The 9,819-nt window shown below is 41.4% G+C and overlaps 1 pseudogene; it reads right to left on the bottom strand.

Moving 5' to 3' along the window:
- Positions 1-7,108: 7,108 nt before the first annotated feature.
- LOC101588797 lies at positions 7,109-8,107 on the bottom strand (annotated as a pseudogene).
- Positions 8,108-9,819: the final 1,712 nt, after the last annotated feature.

Below are 9,819 nucleotides of genomic sequence, written 5' to 3'. Positions count from 1 at the left end.
CAAATGCAAGCTGCCTCCAGCGTGCCCTCTTCCAACCTCCTCAAGTACATACTTCCAAGCTGAGGAGTTTAAACCAGAGGGAGCTGATATTAGAGATGCATTCTTAAGTCTTGGGGTATTGTTAAAATAACAAAATACACTAAGTTTTTGACTTGCTGTGAGTTTTCATTGCACATTTAATCTCTAGCTTTGGCTAAAACCCAACCATGAAAATGCTGAGTGCTGGCAAGGATGCAAAGAGACTGGCTTGCTCACACACTGCTAGTGGGAATGTAAAGGCTCCAGCTTCCAAAAGACAGTTGGGCTGTTCCTTTAAAACGTGCAACTACTATATGACTCAGCAACTGTACCTCTGAGTATTTATTCCAGATAAATGAAGACTTAAGTTCACACTGAATGGCTGTAACAGCTTTATTTATACTAATCATCAACTAAAACAACGCAGATGTCCTTCATTGGGTAAACAAACTATTAACATTTAATAGTTTCAAGTACTCTTAATCATGGTACATTTTTACCATGGAGAACTACTCAGCAATAAAGAGAAACAGATTATTAATGAGTGTAAAATCTTGAATAAGTCTTTTGGGAATTATGATGAGTGAAAAAAAAAAACAAGCCCTAAATATTACATACTGTCTGGTTCCATTTGTATATTCTTGAAATAACAAGATTAGAGAAATGAAGAACATGTTCGTGGTTAGTTACCAGGAATCAAGGAGCTGTAGGGCTGGAGAGGAAGTGAGTGTGACATAAAATGACAGTGAAAGGGACCCTCATGACAATGGAAACATTCTATAATTTAACTGTGTTAGTGTCTTGGTTGTGGCACTGTGCTATAGTATCACAAGAGGTTACCCTTAGAAGGAACTAGGTGAAGGTGTGCATAATTTCTATTATTTCTTACAAGTATGTGGGAATTTCATATTGCCTCCAAATGAAAAAAACTTATTAAAAAAGCCATTGACTCTTTAAGGAGTTTAATTCCATACCCTTGAGAACCAACCTGAAAATAGGACAAGGATGGGGTTGAGAATAGGTGCTGTCAGCTGTCAGAAGGATTTCAGGATGCTAATGAAACTGTTCTGGAAAATTTCCTGCTAGTTTCTAAATTTGTCTTATAAAGGCCAGCGAAATAGCTCAGCAGATTGAAGGGCCTGCAAGCAGGCACATGGGTCTGGGTTTGATCCTGGGGCCTGGCGTGTTGGCCCTGCCCCCAGGGCATGCTGAGAGGGCAATTGAGACGGTGTGGTGGTGCATGCCTATAATCTCAGCTCTTGGGAGGCTGTAAACAGGAGGATCACTAGGAGTCTGACCTAGTAGTGAGACCCTGAGCACCCTGTAGACCCTTCCCTAAAATACAAAGTACTATATATATATAGTATTGTAGTGGATTCTTACTGCTCTTTTTTTTTTTTTCTTACTGCTCTTTTAAAATTTTATTTCTTTTGAAGGCCTGGGTATTGAACCCAGGGTCTGTGCCCTTGTTCTTTTTTTTTTTTTTTTTGACAAGTTTTCAACAAGGTAGACTCAAACTTGTGATCTTTCTGCCTCAGTCTTCCAAAGTGTGGGGATTATAGGTGCACAACACCAACTTCTTTCATTTTTGGGGAAAAAATGCTACCTTTGTTTTAATGATTTTTGCCTTGCATAGGGTTTTTAAATCTGTCAGTTGACTTGTTTATATTAGAAGATGAAACTTGATCACATTAGAACTGAACTTTAATTCTTTTTTTGAGAGAGGCCCTTGCTCTGTAGTTCAGAATGGCCTTGAGCTTGCACTGTCCTACTTCAGCCTCATGAGTGCTCGCATGCCAGCCCTGTGCCACCACACTCGACTGTGTCACAATCTGCTTTTAAAGTCAATAAGAAAGTCAGGGTGTGGTGGTGCATGCCTGTAATCCCAGTGCTGGGGAGGTTGGAGACAGGAGAATCACTACGAGTCTGAGCTGTGTAGTGAGACCCTGCACCAAATACATAAAGTAAATAAATAAATAAAGTCAATAAGGAGCTCAATAGCTTTATCTTTCTTTTTGTTCTTTCTTTTCCTAATTTTGATTTCATCATTTTCTATTATTCTATTTGCATTTATAGTTTACTAAAATATATGATTTTTTTTCGGTGGTCTTGGGGATTGAACTCAGGACCTTGCACTTGCCAAGCAAGCGCTTATTCTACTGAGCTATCTCTCCGGCCCGAAATTATAATTTCCAGTCATTATCCACATGCTTGCAGTATGCTTGGGTGTTCTTATAGTCAGAGAGGAGTGGCAGAAAATTGAAATGCTGTGTGTAAATGTCCCCAAGGTCTGTTGAGAAGGTGAGGCAGCAGCAAGCACGCAGAGGGCGGGGCTCCCTGTTCCAGGCCGCTAGTGCAGGGAGCTGCAATTCTGCAGACTCTGGCTGGTGCTGAAGGGTGATTTAGCCACTGCAGAGGAGCTGCCGTTGTGACAAATAGGGGTTAAATTGTGAGAATTTCAGGATATATTTGGGGGAAGGATTAAATAAATCAGGGGACTTGCTGACAGCAAATAGTGTCTTTGAGTGGCTGATTTGAAACCCAGAATCAGGGGATGGAGATGAATCCCAGGTGGCTGCTGGGAGCGGGAAAGGCCCCTGAGTTGGCTGACTGCTTGGCTTCATTGCAGCATCATTAAATAATCTCTAAGCCTTGGTTTACTAGTTGTTATCACAACAAAATATTATGGTCAATACAGTGGTAGAATTCAGGTATGTTTTTGTAGGGAGCATTTCATTTAAGTGATTTCCTGAGTAGAAGAGTTAGAAGGCTCAAGGACTACTTCAGTGATTTTAAAGTGCATTAAATTCTTTACTACTAAAATAAAAAATAAATTTTTACAATAGTGATTAAAGAACCTGTTATGGTTTGTGTCTAGTTGTCCCCCCAAAGCCTCATGCAGTCATGGGGTGAGGACTTCTAGAGTTTGTGTTAACTCATGATCCACCGGGATTATGTGTGATCCAAGGCTGGGATTATGGGTTTTAGTACTGCTGGGATTACCCATAGGTGGGTAAATACTGGGAAGTACCCATAGGTGTGAGTACTTCCCCTACCCTGGGGCAGGTAATTTGCATTACAATGTAAGGTGGGAAGAGAAGCTAGCTGTTTGAGCTGCTGCTACCCCTCCCTTGCGCTCTTGCTCTTTGCCACCACCCTGAAAGGTTGCTTTGTGCTATGTGCTCAAGCATTGGACCCAGCTGAGTATGGACTGAAACCTCCAGTAACTGTGAGCTAAATAAACCTTTCCTTCCTTCATTTTGAGTGTCGGGTATTTGTCCCAGCAACGAGAGAAGAGTAACTAAGACAGAACCTTAGTGTAAACTATGTCAGTGGATGTGGAAATGAAGTGTTTTCACTCACGTACCTCACAGTAGAATGAGCAGCATCAGGAGAGGAGATTGATATTAGAGAGCCAGAAAAGAATATTCCAAGGGGCTGGGGAGATGGCTCAGTGGAATAAGCGCTTCCCTGGCAATGCAAGGGCCTGAGTTCAGTCCCCGGTTCCACATTTCCAGGCACTTACCAAGAGCAGGCAGCTCAGAAAGCAGGTGCTGTGAGACAGGGAAACCCCGGGGGACAAGCATTGCTACTGCCATGACGGTTGAGGCGAGTGGAGTGTGGTGGGTGTTTCCTACTTTGCGGTTTTTTCTTTTTAAAAAATAATAGACCAACGAAACACAACAAACAAAAGTAATCATAATCCTGCTAATTCATACAATGCAAACAAAAATTTCAGGTGAAATCAAATAAAAATTGGGCTCATTTTATGAGATTGAATTGAAGTTGGGATAGGAATGACAAATTTTTGAGAGGAAGAGGGAAATCATCAAAGGCGGGGGAATCTTGAGCTCCATTTCATAGCGGCTATCATATTGCGCCTGGGGCTTGGCCAGTTCTGAGGCAGCTGTCTTAAGATGGCCTAGTTCCTATTACACTCACACAGCGCTGCAGAGTGACCAGGCATACACCACCAGGCACGCAGGCTAGTCAGGATAGCCGCAAACCCCTCAGAGAGCTATGCCAAGGGCAGGGGACAGGGCAACACTGAAATCCAGTATAGTATTTAGCTGAGCCATCATCCAAGGTTGAACTCAGTGAGGAAGTAGCAACCTCGGGAGTCTCCATGGATCTGTCAAGGTGCACTGATGGCACTTGGTACAAACATAATGGGTGGGAAAGTTAACTTTTACATTTAATAAAATAGTGGTAAGTTTGGGGGATGTAACTTGGACTTTTTTTTTTTTTTTTTTTTTTTTAGTGCTTATGGCAAGAGTGGTACTCAGCTTCTCACTCTGAAGGATCTTTATGGACACTGCCAAACAGGAGGCCTTTTGGAGAATTCACTGTATTGAAAGGTGAACTTTGTTCATTCACTAAAGGAGGATGATTTACTGTAGAGGTGAATGTCCTCACAGGGTGGTGGGCACCTGTGGGGTTGCATGATGCTCTGGAAGTTGGCTGAACCTGCTCTGCCCTGCACAGAAATTAGAGGTAATAGCAATGATGATGACGATGATGATAATAATAGTAGTAGTAGTAGTGGTAATACCGGTACCATGTGCCAGGAGCTGTTCTAAATGTGTCTCTTAGCTCATTTTTTTAAGACTCTTTAAGCACTATTCTTAGTCCTCTTTAGCCAATGAAGAACAGACTCACAAAGAGGTTCCACAGTAATGTGTGCAGGAATGAAACCTATATGGGCTGGTTCCTTCCTTAGTGCGTCCTTTCATCGGCTCTCATTTGCTCCTTCATTCCAGGTCCGTGAGCATGTAGCACGTGAAAGCCACTGTGTTTTTGCAGGCAGAACTTTGGTGAATTCAGGGAGATGGCTCTGCCTTCTTTGAGCCTACAGCTTGATGGGTAAAAGGCTGGTGGCTCATCATAGACAGAACTTGATGTGGGCAGGCACACCATTCGTGCTGTACACCACTGCAGTGGGTGTGGGTGATCTTAGGGCCTTGTTTGTATTAACTCAACTTTGTTTTGTTTGTATATCTAGTGTATAACTGGAAAATGACTCTGGGTTCACTAATTCCAGAAAGAACTCAGGGGGCTGGATAGATAGCTCGGTGGTCTAAGTGGCAAGCACAAGGACCCAGGTTTGATCCCCAGTACTACATGTCATGCTGGCCTTGGAACCTTGGGCACAGCTGGCTTGGGAGCACATACCCATAATCTCAGTGCTGGGGAGGCTGAGACAGGAGGATGACTATGAGTCTGAACTGTGTAGTGAGACCTAGTACCAAATAAATAAACAAATAAATAAATAATTTTTTTTAAAAAGAATGATCTCAGAAGTGGATTTTAGGTTTTCTCTTTTCAGGGTAGGAACAGAAAAATGTTATTTGTAGATTGTTCAGGAAAAATTTCATGATTTGCTCTGCTCTAGAGGAGAACATTTAACTCTAACACACAGTAATATGTATAAACACATTTGATAATGAGACAATATAATTTTTATGAGACCATGAACATTGAGATCCAGCCTCATTTGAATGTGTACATGTCAGGGTTCAATTCACACTAATGACAATGGGAGTGGCCATGGTGCTGAGTGAACCCAAGGTTGAAAGCCCCACCAGTGAGGAGCTGTGCTGTGTGGTTTTTGTCACTTGTATGTGATTAAGCTCTGCAGAATAGACTCTGTTTCCAGGTATTTGGCTCATGATGGAAACTACTGCAATGACACTGAATTAATGCTTTAATTTTCCAAAAGGAGAGACCATTGGCCTCGCACCTCCCTGACTTGTAGCTGTCAACATGTTTGGGTTGGTTTTAATGGGAGCTACACTGAAGAAGGGAAAGATTTTGTAGAGAAGCTTGTGCGATATTAATAAGAACCACATTCTGTTTGATGTCCCCCCAAGTTATGTGTTCTTTATCTCTCTAAGAAATTGAGCCATTCAAAACTAATAAATCTTCCTGTTCTATGGCCCACAAACAATCAACATTTTGTATGATCAAAAAATTGTGTCCTAAAGCTGTCCTTACTGCTAGCCCAGCTTTATTTGCTGGTGCTGATTTATAGCTGAGAGCACCACTCCATATTTCTTCCAAGCATCAAAGTCATAATGTGTTTCACAAATACTAAAAAGTGCTTAAAGTCCATGAACCTCTGTATTCTTATTATTTCATTCTTCGGTAAGTATGTCTTTAAATTGGTTAAACAGATGGTTTTCTATTTTTACAAAAAGAACAGCTAAGCATATTCACCTCGAGATGGAGAGCTCATAGGTTAGATTTCATTCTAGAGTGTATTTTTACAACCACGTAATTAACCTTTGAAAATGAGGTATTTGAAGTGACAAGGAAAATCTTAACAAGATGATTGCACTAACACTGGTTTGGTAGACTTCTCAGAAGCAGAGGTACTCTAGAAATGTACTAGTTAAAGACTGAAGTCTCTGTCTCATCTATTTTTATATCAACATAAATGTATGTTGGTATTGGGGATCAAACCCAAGGCTTTACATGTATTAGACAAACTACCAATGAGCTCCACTCCCAACCCCAAAGACTTTAAGATAGTCAAAAAACTTGTTAAATTTCAATATTTTTGGTTTTCTCTCATTGCAACAATAAAACTTCACAGAGTATTGCTTTATAACAGTAGGAACTGGCATAAGAAACAGATGGAGTGTTGAGACAGGGCATGATTGGTTGTTATCTGACACACTGAGTCGATACTGCTAAGTTAAAAAGTGAAATTCCAGGCTAGGGAGATAGCTTTGTGGTCTAAGTGCCTGCCTGGAAAGGGCAAGGACCTGGGTTTGATCCCTGGTACCACATGTTGCACTGGCCTGGGAACCCCAGACGAGCCGGCCACCAAAACTCGGTGTGGTGGTGGTGCACACCTGTAATCCCAGTGCTGGGGAGGCTGAGACAAGAAGATCACCATGAGTCCAAACTATGTAACAAGACTCTGTACCAAATAAATAAATAAATAAATAATAAATAAATATTTACAAAAATGAAAGTGCACTATGAGATAGAGTGATTTGGAAAGAATTCATCTCTTTTCTTTCTTATTGTGAGTTGTTTATTGTAAGGTAATTTATAAACATCTGTCTGTAGTAATTCAAACAATGAACCACATTTCTTCTGACAAAGACAGTAGTACGCTCTAAACAAAATCAGCTTGCTGAATTTTTCTTCTTTACCTCTTGTGAGGATGGAACTTGATTTTCATTAATCCAGAGCTGCTGCACCAGAGATGATTTCAATCAACTCTTCGGTGATGATGGTTTGGCAAGTTGCGTTTGAATGTCAAAGTCAATTTATCAGTCATGTCAGAAGAGTTCTTTCTGGCGTTGTCCATTGCCTTTATCCTAGCGCTTTGCTCACTGGTGGTGGATTCCTTCAGGGATTAGTAGATGATATTGGCCAGATTGTACTCTTGGTAATTCTGCAGCACATCAGCATCAATGTCATCACAGATGCTCATGCTCTCAGCATTTGCGATGGTATTAAGAGACAAGACGGGCTTTTGTTCTGTTTTATCGGAGATAACAGACCTGAATCGATTAAAGATGACAGAGCCCAATCAAACTCATATCCAGAATTGAGTAATTCGAGAGCAATGATGGATGCATCTCCAAAGGTAGGGGGCTTTCTTCCCACATCCTTGAAGTTCACCAGAAACTGGTCAGAATGAGTCCTGGAAAATATGCCCTAATTTTGTCACCAATTCCAATGAACATAACCTCTTTTCCAGCTGCTGTGAGTGTGGCCACCTCATTCTTTATCTGTTTAGCAATGGAGAAATGCACATCACCGCAAAGCCCTTGATCTGAGGACACACCAATGAGAAGGTATTTCTTTTTGTCTTCAGGTACCTTAATATCAGTGTTTTCCATATGGAGCAAAAGATCCTATTACATATATTCGAGCTGGTTTCAGCTCCCTCTCAGCTCGGGCATATTTTGCTGCTGCTACCATTTTCATAGACTGGGTTAATTTTCTGGATGTTTTTGATTGACTGTAGTTGCATGGTAATATCTTTCAAAGTTGCCATATTTTGGACTTGGAGCCATTGCGGCTGCAAGGCTCAGGCTGACAGCCCAACGATGTTCGCCTGAGACAACATGGTAGCAGCTCTGCTGAAGGTGGAGCAGACAGGCCTCGAATTCATCTTCTTGAAGCTTATACTAAAACTGGAGGACAGCCAATTTTGGAAGGGTGGAATTTGCAGAGAAGCAAGAAGAACTCCAAGATAAGTTTTGGATTCAAATTGATCTGGGTTCAAATGTCTCCACTGCTCTCTAGTGTTACAATCTGGGGAAATTTCTCAGTTTTTTTCTGAACATGTTCTGTAACACGGATATAATAATGGACATAAAATGGATATTGTATACATAGTCAGTAAATGGTAGTCTCTTCAATTGCAGGAAAGATCTTGAATAAGCATGGATGATGGAGAGAGCCGGCCAGGTTAATGGAGTACTGAGATGATTATTGGGAGAATTCTATCTTTCAAGGGCTCAACAATGATTATTTTTGGGTAGAATATGACTCTTGTCATCCAACATATGAAAAGAGTTGCTATCTGCTACCAGTTTCAGGGTGTGACCAGGATCCTGCGATAGCTCATTCCTACGACTGTCTATTCAGATGAAACAGTGGAGGGGCTTAAGGATGAGCTGTATCTCACTCAAAGTGAAGTCTTCACTTTGCAACTACTCATATGGCCCTTGTGCTCATATTTCTTGTCTGATCTTAGATTTTCCATATACAATGAGTATTGCAGTGGCATCCCCTTCTTGGTGACCTTAGAAGTTGGCATCAGAAGAACTATCTGTTCAGAGCTGAGGAGACACTGGATGGCAGTGACTTCTTCATGAGCGTGTGTTTCAGGCAAGGGCCCCACACTGGCTGTAGAACTCCGGACCACAGGTCCTGAGACACACAACATGGACTGGATGCTCGCTGGAAGTTCTAATGTGACTGACTCAGCATGCAGGATATTTCATTAATCTTTGCTGGGGCAGACAGCTTCTGTTGTCTTCCTCGTACAAACTGTGGCTCTTATTTAATTCTACTCAACCGCCCTTCTTAGCACTATTCCTCCTGTTATACCAAAGCTCACTAGCACTCAGATGAAATAATGACATTCACATACGCATATGCTGGCTGAGTGTGAATATCAATGTAGATTTCTTTATTTCTCAGTTGGTAAACTCGTTAATCATATTTCAGAGTTGAAATCAAATTCTTCTCAAGATGATCATAGTTTGGTTGTTAATTTAAAAATGCCACTGGGGTATGGGATGTGATAAATAACCTCCAGGAGGATGTAATATCCTCATTTAATACCTTGGCACCAGTTTCTTTTGCCTCTTGTCATATATTGTTTTATACCTGGCCTTGACACCCACACACAGACATCTATCTACTCAGAGTTCATTTTTTTGTAGCTGCTTAGCTCAGGTGTTTAGGGCATGGAGCTAATGAGAACAAGGTCACAGGTTCAGTCTTTGTGTGGGCCAGTGACATTTGCTTTGTTCAGGCCACAGGCTCAGTCCAGCCAGCTGTCTAGCACATGTCTGCCCCAGGTTATGTGAGGACAGGGCGGGAGTGTGTGGATGGACAAGAGCAAATCCATCACCACCATTAGAAACACCCAAACCAAGCACATGTCCTACTAATAGGGGTCAATCATGTCTCATTGAAATGAGGCTGACATTTTATTACCTCTTGTTGAGGGGGTCTTTAGAATATAAAATTTAAACACTGTTGGTTCTTGAGCATGAATTTCTTTTTTTCTTCTTTTCTTTCTAACTTTCTTCTCTCTTTGTTTCT

The sequence above is a fragment of the Octodon degus genome, unplaced genomic scaffold (genome assembly GCF_000260255.1).
Source record: "Octodon degus isolate 3935 unplaced genomic scaffold, OctDeg1.0 scaffold00121, whole genome shotgun sequence".
Lineage (NCBI taxonomy): Eukaryota > Metazoa > Chordata > Mammalia > Rodentia > Octodontidae > Octodon > Octodon degus.
Note: the sequence above shows the minus strand (reverse complement) of the source record. Positions and strands in the feature narration are given on the sequence as shown.